Below are 14,206 nucleotides of genomic sequence, written 5' to 3' on the forward strand. Positions count from 1 at the left end.
CTGGGCGTTTAAGAGAATGTATGCAGGCTGAATAGAGGTCTGTGGCCTAGGGCCAAAGGTCTTAGCTTTGAGTGTAATTAGAAGAAAATACAAAAATGTCATTACTAGCAGGTGAAGTGTGCAGCACGTGGATGAAAAATAGCAATTTTAGGCCCGGGAGCTGTTGGAATTGGATTACTGGTTTTTTAAAATCATCCAAGTCCTTGTGGAGCTTTACAGTTTTGTGGGAAACAATGCAGTTTGACCTTGTTGGCCATCTGGGACAGTCACTCATGGTGTTGGTGGTATAACAAGGCTGCCTGACTCAGAATAAGATTCCCGTTTGCGGGGAAGGAAGATGTGAGTTTGGGAGCCTTGATCTTGCTCATTTGGCTGTGGGGTTTTCTCCTGTCGATGAAAGATGTTTCTTGGCTGGCCACAAAAGGAGAGGTAAAGTAAACCATTTCCCTTAAATCCCGAAACGACCTCTTTTTCACCTCCCCCTTTCCTCCCTTGCTCCTCGGATTTGTGTGGAAGAGACAGAAATTTAGAATTTCTCTTATGGAAAATGTAGATTCGTATTTTCCTCCAGAGACATATTTTCAGATTTGCAATGTGCATTTTAAAAATGACTATACCCATAGAAAATGCTTTTAAAAATGTATTAATCACTACAAAAGGAGGAACCTGCATATTATGTGTTGGAGTCCAAAGCAAACAGTGCCAAATTTTATTATATACTCTTCAACTTGATGCTTTCGAGAGAGGGCTACTAGTTTTTTCTATCTTTTCCAGGAAGAGATCATACCCAGTTGTAGCTCATCTAGAGTGTCTGTAATTCTCATCAGAAACCATTTCTTCTAGTACTGTAATTAATAATCCTAAAAGAAGGAAATATTTCTAGTTTTATTGGGTTTAAGTGTTTTTTTAGCTTGGAAGTTACGAAGATATTCATTTAGGTTTAGAAAAATTCCTTTAGTTAGTTAAAGCTGCATTCTGTCTTAAACATGAATGTTTCTTTGCGAGAAACTTTGGGCTTGTCTGAGGAGTTGTGAAACTTTTTTTATCTGTGGAATAAAAAGCTGCCAAAGGGACATTCACTTTCCCTGATTTTTTCTAACCATTCTGGTTATGACTCCTGGAGATAGGATGGTTCATTACTCTTTAGTAGTGTATGCACAGGAGCAGGGAGGAAAAACTGATCATCCAGAAATATAGTTTTCATCTTTACAGTGAAAAACACCTTAGGGTTATCAAGGCCAGCCTTGAGAGTGTGCACTTCAGAGGACAGGGCAAGATCTCTGTATTTGCTATATGATTTTTGTGGTCTCTGAGAAGGCCTTGAATAATATCTAACTCTATGATATCTTGCTGCTGAAGGTTAATCAGGGCAATTTCTTTCTTTTTACTTTGCAGGTCTTTAAAAGCTTTTTGAAAATTAAATAATTTGGCAGCAGGCACGCTGAAGGCTTGGATACGCCACTTAATCATGAATGTGTTTCAGAAAGGTTAACCCAACGAGGCAAGGTATCTCCACTATATTTCTGATTTCTGCATGATGATGTTTATACTTTCAGAGTAGGTTTATTTTAAGCAATCGCTGGTTTTACTTAGCAACAGAGTAAAATGATGTACAATTGCATCCAATAAACAGATGCCTATGTCTTATACAATGAAAGACCCTTTAAGTCCCCCTCCCTCCCCCCAAAAAAGCATTTTCAAGAGATTGGGAGGTACTAAAAAACAAAATTTGCCTCCAAGTACCTTTCTCCAAAAGTTAGTAAACCTCAGATCTTAATTTCTGATTAAATTGGTTTAAGGGGAAAGTTTTTTAATGGGAGTGTCTTCCAGAGGAACAAATGGTTAGTTATATATATGCAGCGAAAGGCCTTTATGATTTGGTTGTAATGAGAGAAGCTTTTATTGGTGTGGGCATAATGCGCTTCTAGGAAATAAGGAAGGAGAGGGCTATATAAAATTTTCAATCCACTAATTTCCAATTTCTTTTTTTATGGTATTTCTAAGTCCTACCTATATGCCAAGCACTATTTTTAACACTGGAGTAGCTTCAAGATAATCAGGTCCGACATGGGGCCCACAGTCTAAGTTGGAGGGAGAGCAAGTATTGCATCCCCATTTTACAGATGAGGAAATTGAAGCCCAGAGAAGTTAAGTAACTTCCCCAAGGTCACATAGAGGGCAAATGGCAGAGCTGGGATTTTCCAGAGATTTTCAAGAGTTCCCAGAGATTTGTCCATGGGTAAGAGTTGTTTGGCCTCTCGACGGAAAGTCTGTATAAATAAATTCAAGGTTTTTACACGCTCTGTTGAGTTCTTGACCATCACAAGGCACAGTCTACAAGCACTGGGGATTTAGAGCTCTTGATTGGGTGGTCCATGACTATAGAAGGGACATAATTTATCGGAATAGCACCCCGAGTCTCCTTTAGAGTGTCCAATATACTGAGATGGCCCAGAGTTTCCAAGGAGGCTAAAGATCTTTTCCTCTTTTATGATCCAAGGGGATCCTTTGAGGCCAAAAAGTACAAGAGGGTCATGGCCAGCCTAGTCAGGGACTGCAGGTCACTGCATGGGTCGCTCGAGAGAGCAGAGCCCAGCCCAGGGTGAACGAACATTTGGACCTAGAACATCTGGAAAATACTCACAATCTGAAAAGGGGGTGAGTTGGGGGGTGGGGGGAGAGGCGGGAAACAGAAGGGAAAGAAAGAGAGAGAACTGTTGCATTTTGTTTCACCAGGTGCTAAGAGGAAGCAACATTAGCCTTTTTGATATGGGAGGCAAATTCTGTGGCCCTGAAGTTAGGCTACAACAATTGAAAAGGTCAAAGGACAGCTGAGTGGGGTCAATGAGAAGCCATGGGGTGTATTTTGTTACTAAGTAAGAGGAGCAGCCTCCTAAAACCTTAAAGGGTTCTCTTGAAAATCTGTGTTGTGAAAAGGTTTTATGAGTCTCACTGCTGAAAGTCCTGATTTATCTAAGGAATGCTTGCTTTTGTTTAAATGAAAGGATAATCCTTACCAAATGTTGGCATTACTAGAAGAAATCAGTACAGACCTGATAGGACCCAGGGGCAGCCTGCTTCAGGACGCCAATTCTTTATCATTCCAATATTTTTCTATCCATGAAGATTCCGAGCTGTTGAAATACTCTTTATTTTCCTGGGCAGACTCCTCGTACCTGACGGATAGAATTTCAGGAAAATGTCACCAGGAGAATGTTCACAAGGAGGGGTTTTTCAAAAGCACCTCTAGGATTCTTTTTAAAAAGGCCTCCCCTTTGTAAGAAGACAGTTTTTGAGCAAGACAAAACAATATAGAGGCTTCTAGAAATCCTTTGCCTGCATAAACAATGCAAGAGGGACAATATGTGTGCAGGAGAGGATGATGTTTGGGGTTTATTTTGTTTTTAGCGAATACAAATGAGAATTAAGTAATTGCTCCTTTAATCCTGTATGTTTTGGTACTCGTTTGGTGACTAAAACCATTTCTGTATAAAGTCAGAAATAGATATCAGAGAGAAGAAGAAGACAGATTCAGTAATGGATTCTTTCTTTGGGTAGGAAAAGAGAGAAAAATAGTCCTGATGTGGTATGGCCTAGTCAAAATAACTTGGACCTTGAAATCAGAGGTTGTGGGTTTTAATTCCAGCTCTGCCACATGTCTGCTGTGTGACCTTGGGCAAGTAATTTAACTTCTCTTGCCTCACTTACCTCATCTGTAAAATGGGGATCAAGATTGTGAACCCCATGAGGGACATGGACTGTGTCCAACTGGAATACCTTGTATCTACTCCAGTGCTTAGAACAGTGCTTGACACATAGTAAATGTTTAACAAACAGCATAATTATTATTGTTATTTTTATTATATTGGCCATCGCCCATGGAGTGCCTGAAGTAGTAATGGGATTTATTAAGCTCCTACTGTGTACAATGCAATGTACTTAACACTTGAGAAACTACAGAAGAAGCACAAGAGGGGTGGGGTGGCCTGACCACAATGAACTTACCCTCAGTGGTATCTCTTGAGCGCTTACTACGTGCAAAGCACTGTTCTAAGCACTCAGGAGAGTACAACAGAATTAACAGGCACAACTGCTGAGGAAGGGCATAAATAGATGAATATATAAATGAATACATGCAAGAGGAGGTTGAAGAGTTAATAAGTATTGTGATAATAACGATTAATCAGGGAAGGCTTGTTGGAAGAGGTGGGATTTTAGGAGGGCTTTGAAGGCAGGAAAGGGTGAAGCCTAAAGGTAGGAAGAACTGAATTTTGCCAGTCAATCAGGCAGTGGTATTCGTTGAGCACTTTGTGAGTGTGGAACACAGTACTATTTGATAGAGTACAATAGAGTAAGTTAGAAGACGTGGGTTCTAATCCAGGCATCACCACGTCTGCTGTGTAACCTTGGGCAAATCATTTAATTTCTCTTTGCCTCAGTTATCTCATCTGTAAAATGGAGATTAAGACTGTGAGCTCCATGCGGGACAGGGATTGTGTCCAACCTGATTACCTTGCATCTAATTGTTTCTAATGGCATTTATTAAGTGCTTACTATGAGCAAAGCACTGTTCTAACTGCTAGGGAGGTTACAAGGTGATCAGGTTGTCCCACGTGGGGCTCACAGTCTTCATCCCCATTTTCCAGATGAGGTAACTGAGGCACAGAGAAGTTAAGTGACTTGCCCAAGGTCCCACAGCAAATGTGGGGGAGCTGGGATTAGAACCCATGACCTCTGACTCCAAAGCCCATGCTGTTGACACTGAGCCATGCTGCCTCTCTAATTCAGCGCTTAGAACAGTGCTTGGCACATAGAAAGTACTTAACAAATTTTATTATTATTATTAATAAGTAGACATGATCCCTGACCTCAAGGGGCTTAAAATCTGGTTGGGGGAAACAGACATTAAAATAAATTACAGATAGGACATGTTGGAGGAGAAGCAGTGTGGCTTAGTGGATAGAGCACAGGTCTGGGAATCAGAAGGATCTGGGTTCTAATACCGGCTCCGCCACTTGTCTGCTGTGTGACCTTGGGCAAGTCACTTCACTTCTCTGTGCCTCAGTTCCTTCATCTGTAAAATGGGATTAAGAGTGTGAAGCCCATATAGGACAGGGACTGTGTCTAATCTGATCAACTTGTTTCTAATCCAGTGGTTAGAACAGTGCTTGGCACATAGTGCTTAACGAGTACAACAATAATAATAATAGTAACAATAATGTATGTGCCTAACATTATAGTCCGTCCCTCCCACCCCGTCTCTGGTAAATCTGGAAGGATTTAGTCTGCTTGCCCATGGAGAACTACCGTGGGAGACTGTGCCAGAATCTCACTGAAGCTGCCCAAGATATCCAGGCAGAAGAAGGGGTCATGGAATCAAAATCAGAGTGTGGCAGGTTTTGGCAAGAGTTTCCTTCTTTGGAATAGGTTTGTGATATTCCAATTCAAATCTGTTTAGAACCTGGGCTTTCTCCGGGGATCTCTACCAAGATGAAAGGTGTAAAGTGTTGTTTCAAACTAGTCAAGGCTAAAGTACCTTTAACAATGTGCCTTTAGAAACGGATAAGATCACCACCACTATTAAAGAAGCAACGCCTTTAAAAAGCATCCAAGTTGGTCATTCAGATCAGCTAGTGGGAGGAGGAGGAGGAGGAGGAGGAAGAGGGAGGCCTAGAAGGGGCAGAAGAGGGAAGGGGTGATGGAAGGAGACCTCCGAGGACAAGAACTGAGGCTAGCTAGAGCTCTGAGTGGCCAATGCTCAGTTGCTGGATTGAATTGCCCACAAAAACCCTACCAGCTTTTGATCCCTTGGGGTCTTTGCTGAACCAGTGTGTGCCTATTTAGATCAAGCAGTAGTATTTATTAAGCACTCACTGTATGCAGAACACTATACTAAGCACTTGAGATAAATACTAAGCACTTAATGATAAATGCTGTCATTATCGAGAGAGTCCAGTGTCACAGAGTTAATAAATGCTATCCCTGCCCACAAGGAGTTTAAACTCTGGAGGCGGGGACAGGCGTTAAAATAAATGACGGCTATGTACAGCAATGCTGTAGGGCTTAGGGTGGGGTGAAAATCAAGTACTAAAATGGTACAGATCCAACTGAATAGGTACCAGCTTACTCACTGTGCCCCAATCTCATCTCTCCACTGACCCTTTTCCCACATCCTCCCCCTAGCCCAGAACTCCCTCCCACTTCACCTATGCCAGACTACAACTCTCTCCACCTCCAAAGCGTTATTAAGGTCTTCCCCATGAGATCTTGCCCAATTAAGCCCTCTTTTCCGCACCTCGCTCTCCCTTCTGCGTCATCTGCATTTGGATCTTGACCTTTGGACATTTGATATTCACCCCACCCTCAACCCCATGGCACTTGTATACATATCTTTAAATTATATATTATAAATTTCTTATGTATTCATATCAATGTCTGTCTCCCCCTCTAGACTATGCACTCGTTATGGACAGGGAATGTGCCTGCAAATTAGGTTGTATTGTACTCAGGCACGTGTGCACATTTATTGATAGAGAAGCAGCGTGGCTCAGTGGAAAGAGCCTGGGCTTTGGAGTCAGAGGCCACTGGTTCTAATCTCGGCTCCGCCAATTATCAGCTATGTGACTTTGGGCAAGTCACTTCACTTCTCTGGGCCTCAGTTTCCTCATCTGTAAAATGGGGGTGAAGTCTGTGAGCTCCCCATGGGACAACCTGATCACCTTGTAACCTGAACAGTGCTTTGCACATAGTAAGTGCTTAATAAATGCCATTATTATTATTATTATTATTATTACTCTCCCAAGTGCTTAGTACAGTGCTCTGAACATATTAAGCGCTCAGTAAATAGCACTGATTGATTGATGTAGAAGGGTGAGGGAGTAGGGGAAAAGAGGGCTTAATTGAATAAGACTTTTGGAGGAGATGTGATTTTAATAAGGCTCTGAAAGTGGGGAAGAGTGTGGTTTGCCAGAAATGGAGGGGAAGGGAATTCCAGGTCAGAGGAAGGATGTGGGCAAGAAGTCGGTGATGAGATTGAGGTACAGTGAGTAAACTGGGATTAGAGGAGTGAAGTGCGTGGAGTGGAATGCAGTGGGAAATCAGCAAGGTAAGACAGGAGGAGGTGAGCTGATTGAGTGCTTTAGAGTTGATGGGAAGGAATTTCTCTTTGATGTGGAGGTGGATGGGCAATTACTGGAGATACTTGAGGTATGGGGAGATGTGGACTGAAAGCCTTTTTAGAAAAATGATCCGGGCAGCAGAGTGAACTGTAGATATGTGTATCTGGACTACACGATGTGTTAAAGAAATCAGAGTTTGACTAGACACCAAATTATGGGGTCCAACTTACCACCTGATTCAGCCCCTCTTCATGGAACAATAGCTGTGATATTTGTTAAGCACTTACTACGGGCCAGACACTGTACTGAGCGCTGGGGTGGATACAAGCAAATCGGGTCGGACACAGTCCCTGTCCCACTTGGGACTCACAGTCTCAATCCTCATTTTGCATATGAGATCAATGAGGCCCAGAGAAGTGACTTGCCCAAGGTCACACAGCTAAGTGGCAGAGTCAGGATTAGAACTCATGACCTTCTGACTCCCAAGCGTGTGCTCTGTGCATTCTACTAATGGTTCCGTGGGGGGAAAGGAATCAGGGGGAGCGTGGAAGTAAATCATTCCCTACCAAACCCTGGTAGGGTGTAGCTTACCCAGAAGTGGCCGACAACTGAGGCCCCAGAGAGTTTACTTGTACTTCCCAAGCGCAACTTGTACTTCCCACGTGCTTAGTACAGTGCTCTGCACACAGTAAGTGCTCAATAAATACGATTGATTGATTTAGAAACTGGAATGGATTTCCCATTGTGACGCCCTTATTCACCAAAAGGTCTGAGTGAGAGTGGTTTCTGCCTTGGGTGCTTTATGCGAATCTAAACCTCCTGGTCCCTGGCTCTGCCCTGAGGCAGAAAAACAGGAGGTCTCTTCCAGCTAGTTCCAGGTGCCTCTTACTGTTTTGTATCTTTGATCTTGCCCAGGGATGGCCTCTGGTCACCGCACTGGTTCCACAGATTCTTGGCCGAGATTTGTTTATTTCACAGAAGAATTTCTGGCATTTCGAGGAAGAAAACCAACACTTCCAGCTGTAACTGGAGGTCGATGTTTATCGGATGGAAATAAAATGGGCCGAATTCAGGGCAGTCTTGTATTTTGCGGTTTTGGCAGCTTTCGATCAATCAGTCAGTCGTGTCTGTCGAGTGCGCACTGTGTGCAGAGCGCTGATCGAACTGCTTGGGAGAGAATAGCATAATAGAGTTGGCAGAGAAGTAGCATGTCCCAGTGGATAGAGCACGGGCTTGGGAGCCAGAAAGACCTGGGTTCTAATCCCGCCTCCGCCACCCGTCTGCCGTGTGACCTTGGGCAAATCACTTCACTTCTCTGTGCCTCAGTTACCTAATGTGTAGATGGGGATTAAGACTATGAGCCCGATGTGGGACAGGGACTGCGTCCAACCTGAATACCTTGTGTCTACCCCAGCATTTAGTACAGTGCCTGACACATAGTAAGCGCTGAACAAATATCACAATTATTAGACATGTTCATTCATTCATTCAGTCATATTTATTGAGCACTTACTGTGTGTAAGCACTTGGGAAAGTACAATGCAGCAATAAACAGTGACATTACCTGCCCACAACAAGCTTACAGTCTAGAGCAAGAGAGGAAGACATCAATACAAATAAATACAATTACAGATACATATATAAGTGCTGTGGGGCTGGAAGAGGGGAAGAGCAAAAGGAGCAAGTCAGAGTGATGCAGAAGGGAGTGGGAGCTGAGAAAAAGTGGGGCTTAATCTGGGAAGGCCTCTTGGAGGAGATGTGCCTTTAGTAAGGCTTTGAATTGGGGGAGAGTAATTGTCTGTCCAATTTGAGGAAGGGGGGTAGTTCTGGGCCAGAGTCAGGATGTGGGCTAGAAGTCAATCCCTGCCCACAAGGGGTTTACAGTCTAGAGAGGGAGACAGACATTAAAATAAATTACAGAACTGTTCCTAAGTGCTGTGGGGCTGAGAGTGCAATGAATATAAAGAGGTTAGAGAAGCAGCGTGGCTCAGTGGAAAGAGCATGGGCTTTGGAGTCAGAGGTCATGGGTTCAAATCCCAGCTCTGCCAATTGTCAGCTGTGGGACTTTGGGCAAGTCACTTAATTTCTCTGGGCCTCAGTTACCTCATCAGTAAAATGGGGATTAAGACTGTGAGCCCCACGTGGGACAACCTGATCACCTTGTAACCTCCCCAGCGCTTAGCACATAGTAAGCACTTAATAAATGCCATTATTATTATTATTATTAAAGTGTTTTCATCCTCCCCGTGCAATCCAAAATTTAGAAATTAACCTCGTGGCTCCAGGAGTGCAAGTGCGAAGGGGCTATCTGCAGTGGAAGAGTTTAGATTTACACTTCTGCATCCAAATACATCTCTGGGTTTGTTTGATTCAGGTGCTTTAAATAATTTACCTTTGAAAGAGCAAAGGCAGAGGCAACACCAGCCCTCTAGTAGAGAAACATCTGATTTATCTGAACCATCCCAACTCATATTGTAAGTCTTTGGAGAGAGAAGGTGACCAACCCTGTCATCCTGTTCCAGCACCACCCCTCATCCTCCTCCCCGCCAACTATCCTGACCCCCGTCAGCTCACTGCCATACAACCACCCATCTCAGCTTCAGCCAAGTGTGGTCTGTGGACCTGCTCCATCATGGGGAAGCTTCCTTTCATCCTTGACCTATTCCTGTCCCGCTCTCTCCTCCTCCTCACCATCCCTGAAAACTGGCTCTCCCCCTACGATATGGTCTCCCCTGCTACTCTCTCCAGAGGGGAACTCATCTTCTCCCACTCCCCCAGACTCACCGGGAAAGGAGGAAGTGTCAGCTTCCTTCTCGCACCCCAATGCCGCTTTCGCACCATCCCACCTCCCCCATTCCTTTCTTTCCCTTCCTTTGAAGCCCATGTCATCTGCCTCTGCCACCCATTCCAGATTCTAGTAACTGTCATCTACTGCCCCCAGGTCCCACCTCTAACTTCTTTAACTGTTTTGATCCTTTTCTCACATTCCCTCTCTCTTTCTCCATGCCCATATTGATCCTTGAGGGCTTCAATATCCACTCAGGTGTTCCTGATGACCCTTCTGCTGCCCGCCTTCTATCACTCCTCAACTCTGCTGACTTCTTGCTCCATCCCACTCCCTCCACTCACTGACCTGGACCCACACACTCAATCTCATCATCTGTAACCAATGCACGTCTCTACCCTCACCAACTCTGAAATCCTTCTATCTGACCACAACCTCCTCACTCGCCTCCTCTCCCACACACCTCCTCCCCTAAAATCTGTACCATTCCCCCACAGAGACCACCGATTTTTTGACAAGATTCAATTTTCTCAACTCATCATGCCCCACTTAGCCTCCATACCCAAACTACCGTCTCTTGATGACCAAATAGATGCTCTCAACACCACCCTCTCTATTGAACTCAACTCACTCGCTCCCCTATTCCTTTTTTGACCTCATACCACTAACCCACAGCCCTGAATCACCTGCACAGTCACACCTCCTTCACTCTTGTGCTTGAGCTGCAGAGCGCTGCTTTTGGAAATCTAAATATCAGGCCGACTTAGTCCGCTTTAAGTTTGTTCTTGCTCTCTTTACCTCTGCCCTTTCCTCTGCCTGGCAAAACTATTTCTCCATCTTTATTGACATCGATGCCCATCACCCTCACCAGTTGTTCCAAACATTTAACTCCCTCCTTAGGCCCCCTGCCCCCTGCCTCTCCAACCCCTTGACCCCAATGACCTGGTCGCCAACTTTATTAAGAAAATTGACAATATCAGGCATAAGCTCCCTAAAATCGCTCCTGCCCCTCACCAGTCCCTCCACCTTCCAGTCCCCTCTTCAACTCTCTCATCCTTCCCAGCAGTATCTCTAGAGGAGATCTCCTGCCTCCTCTCAAGAGCCATCTGCTCCACATGCATGTCCGACCCCATTCCTTCGCATCTAATCAAAACTCTCGCCCCCTTCCTTCTTCCCTCCCTAACAGCCATTTTCAACTGTTCACCCTCCAATGGCTTCTTCCTCACTGTTTTCAAACATGCCCATGTATCCCTTATCCTAAAAATAACCCTTCCCTTGATCCCATGACTCCCTCCACTTATTGCCCCATTTCCCTCCTACCATTCCTCTCCAAACTCCTTGAGTGAGTTGTCCATACCTGCTGTCTCAAATTCCTCACCTCCAATGCTCTCCTTGACCCTCTCCAATCTGGCTTCCATCCCTTTCATGCCACAGAAACTGCCCTCTCAAAGGTCACCAATGATCGCCTTCTTGCCAAATCCAACAGCCACTACTCCATCCTGATCCTATCCTGATCTCAGCTGCTTTCAACACTGTGGACCACCCCCTTTTCCTGGAAATGTTATCCAACCTTGGCTTCATTGATTCTATCCTCTCCTGCTTCTCTCTTATCTCTCTGGCCACTCATTCTCAGTTTCCTTTGTGGGCTCCTCCTCTGCCTCCCACCCCCTTACTGGGGGGGGGGGGGGGGGTGTCCCTCAAGGTTCAGTTCTGGGTCCCCTTCTATTCTCCATCTACACCCACTCCCTTGGAGAACTCATTCGCTCCAAGGCTTCAACTATCATCTCTATATGGATACTACCCAAAATCTATATTTCTGGTCCTTCTCTGCACTCTCGCATTTCCTCCTACTTTCAAGATGTCTCTACGTGGATGTCCTCCCATCACCTCAAGCTTAACGTGTCCAAAACTGAACTCCTTGTCTTCCCACCCAAACCCTGTCATCCCCTGACTTTCCCATCACTGTAGTTGGCACCACTATCCTTTCTGTTTCACAAGTCCATAACCTTGGCATTATCCTTGACTCCTCTCTCTCATTCAACCTAAATACTTAATCCATTACTGAATCCTGTCGGCCTCACCTCCACAACATCGTTAAAATCTGCCCTTTCCTCTCCATCCAAATTGCTACCATGTTAATAGAATAGGCCCCCACTTTCCTCATCTCCCACCCTCTTCTGTTGCCCTGACTTCCTCCCTTTGTTCTTCCCCACTCCAAGCCCCACAGCACTTATGTATATATCTGGAATTTATTTATTTGTATTGATGTCTGTCTTCCCTCTCTAGACTGTAAGCTTGTTGTGGACAGGAAATGTGTCTATTTTTTGTTGTATTGTACCTTCCCAATCAGCGCTCAATAAATTATGACGATTGAATGAATGAATAAATGAATGAAGACTGGCTGGAAAAACAAAAGCCAAAAAAAAGGACTGATTTTCATTTGAATGTGCTTTTAAGGGTGCATTCAGGTATAGTCTGCCTTGGAAGGTAATGCAGCTTCTTGACTTGGGATTGGCAGTCAAGCTGAAGGAAGGTGTGTTGTTTTGTACTCTCTTAGGTGCTTAATACAGTGTTCTGAACACAGTAAGCACTCAATAAATACTATTGATAGGCTCTTAGTGCCTGTTTGAGGGGAATGGAGGATAGGGAGAGGAGGTGGAAGTGCAGAGATGGAGAAATGCAGGCCAGTAGATGAGGTCAATGGGCATGAATGGTAGGGTTAGTCTACCTGAAGGAGAGAGTGTTGTAGTTTACTCTCCATGCAGTTAGTACAGTGCTCTGCACACAGTAAGTGCTCAAGAAATACCAGTGATTGATTGATTGACTGTTAGCTCTTGTTTGAGAGGGATGGGAGGAGGAGGAAGTGGGGAGAAGGAGAACTGCAGGTCTCTGCAGGAGCCTAGCCAAGGAAGGCCAAATGAGAGAGGCAGCAGCACAGGGAAGTGATGGTTAGTACAGTGCTCTGCAATCAATCAATCAATCAATCAATCATATTTATTGAGCGCTTACTATGTGCAGAGCACTGTACTAAGCACTTGGGAAGTACAAATTGGCAACATATAGAGACAGTCCCTACCCAACAGTGGGCTCACAGTCTAAAAGGGGGAAACAGAAAACCAAACCAAACATACTAACAAAATAAAATAAATAGAATAGATATGTACAAGTAAAATAAATAAATAAATAAATAGAGTAATATATATGTACAAACATATATACATATATACAGGTGCTGTGGGGAAGGGAAGGAGGTAAGATGGGGGGTGGAGAGGGGGACAAGGGGGAGAGGAAGGAAGGGGCTCAGTCTGGGAAGGCCTCCTGGAGGAGGTGAGCTCTCAGTAGGGCCTTGAAGGGAGGAAGAGAGCTAGCTTGGCAGATGGGCAGAGGGAGGGCATTCCAGGCCCGGGGGATGACGTGGGCCGGGGGTCGATGGTGGGACAGGCGAGAACGAGGTACGGTGAGGAGATTAGCGTCAGAGGAGCGGAGGGTGCGGGCTGGGCTGGAGAAGGAGAGAAGGGAGGTGAGGTAGGAGGGGGTGAGGTGATGGACAGACTTGAAGCCCAGGGTGAGGAGTTTCTGCCTGATGCACAGATTGATTGGTAGCCACTGGAGATTTTTGAGGAGGGGAGTAATATGCCCAGAGCGTTTCTGGACAAAGATAATCCGGGCAGCAGCATGAAGAATGGATTGAAGTGGAGAGAGACAGTAAGCGCTCAATAAATATGATTGAATGAATGAATGAATGATGGAAAAGGAGAGAGACCACAAGATAGACACTGACGCATCGCAACTTCTCATGGGTTTCTGCCAGTTTCTTTTCATTTCCCCAGCTTCCACTGGAGAAGCATCAATGCTCCCTGCAACCTTCTAGAGCCATCGTCCCCACCCTCATCCCCTCATCAGTTTCCCTAATAGTAATAATAATTGTGACATTTTTAAATTCTCTCCCGTGATTATTGTGAGAAGTCTCACTGGGGCCCGTATGGATCTTCAAGCTGGCACAAGGCAGTGCCAACCGGGAGATGGTGGGAAGTCTTTTTGAGGAAAAATCCTTTTGGCCCTGGTACCCTCTCCCCTTCCCCACTCTCCCACCCCCTCAACTATCTGTTCTTGAATCCATCTGCTGTTTCCAAGATTTCTAGTGGACGACATAGCTCTCTTGGGGGACATTTCTCCTTTTCTTTCCTTTTTCCTTGAATAATTATAATAATGGTGATATTTGTTAAGTGCTTACTGTGTGGCAGGCACTGTACTAAGTGCTGGGGTGAATACAAGCTTATCACGTCTGACGCAGTCCCTGTCC

At 44.8% G+C, this 14,206-nt stretch overlaps 1 protein-coding gene across 1 annotated transcript in view; it reads left to right on the top strand.

Moving 5' to 3' along the window:
• Positions 1-1,429: 1,429 nt before the first annotated feature.
• The window catches only part of GREB1L (GREB1 like retinoic acid receptor coactivator), a 142,298-nt gene continuing 129,521 nt past the window's right edge, over positions 1,430-14,206 (top strand). Inside the window, exon 1 of the mRNA XM_038766766.1 lies at positions 1,430-1,506. The gene's annotated coding sequence lies outside the window, so the exon portion shown is untranslated. The remainder of the gene's footprint in view (positions 1,507-14,206) is intronic.

The sequence above is a fragment of the Tachyglossus aculeatus genome, chromosome 25 (genome assembly GCF_015852505.1).
Source record: "Tachyglossus aculeatus isolate mTacAcu1 chromosome 25, mTacAcu1.pri, whole genome shotgun sequence".
In the NCBI taxonomy this organism is placed as follows: Eukaryota; Metazoa; Chordata; class Mammalia; order Monotremata; family Tachyglossidae; genus Tachyglossus; species Tachyglossus aculeatus.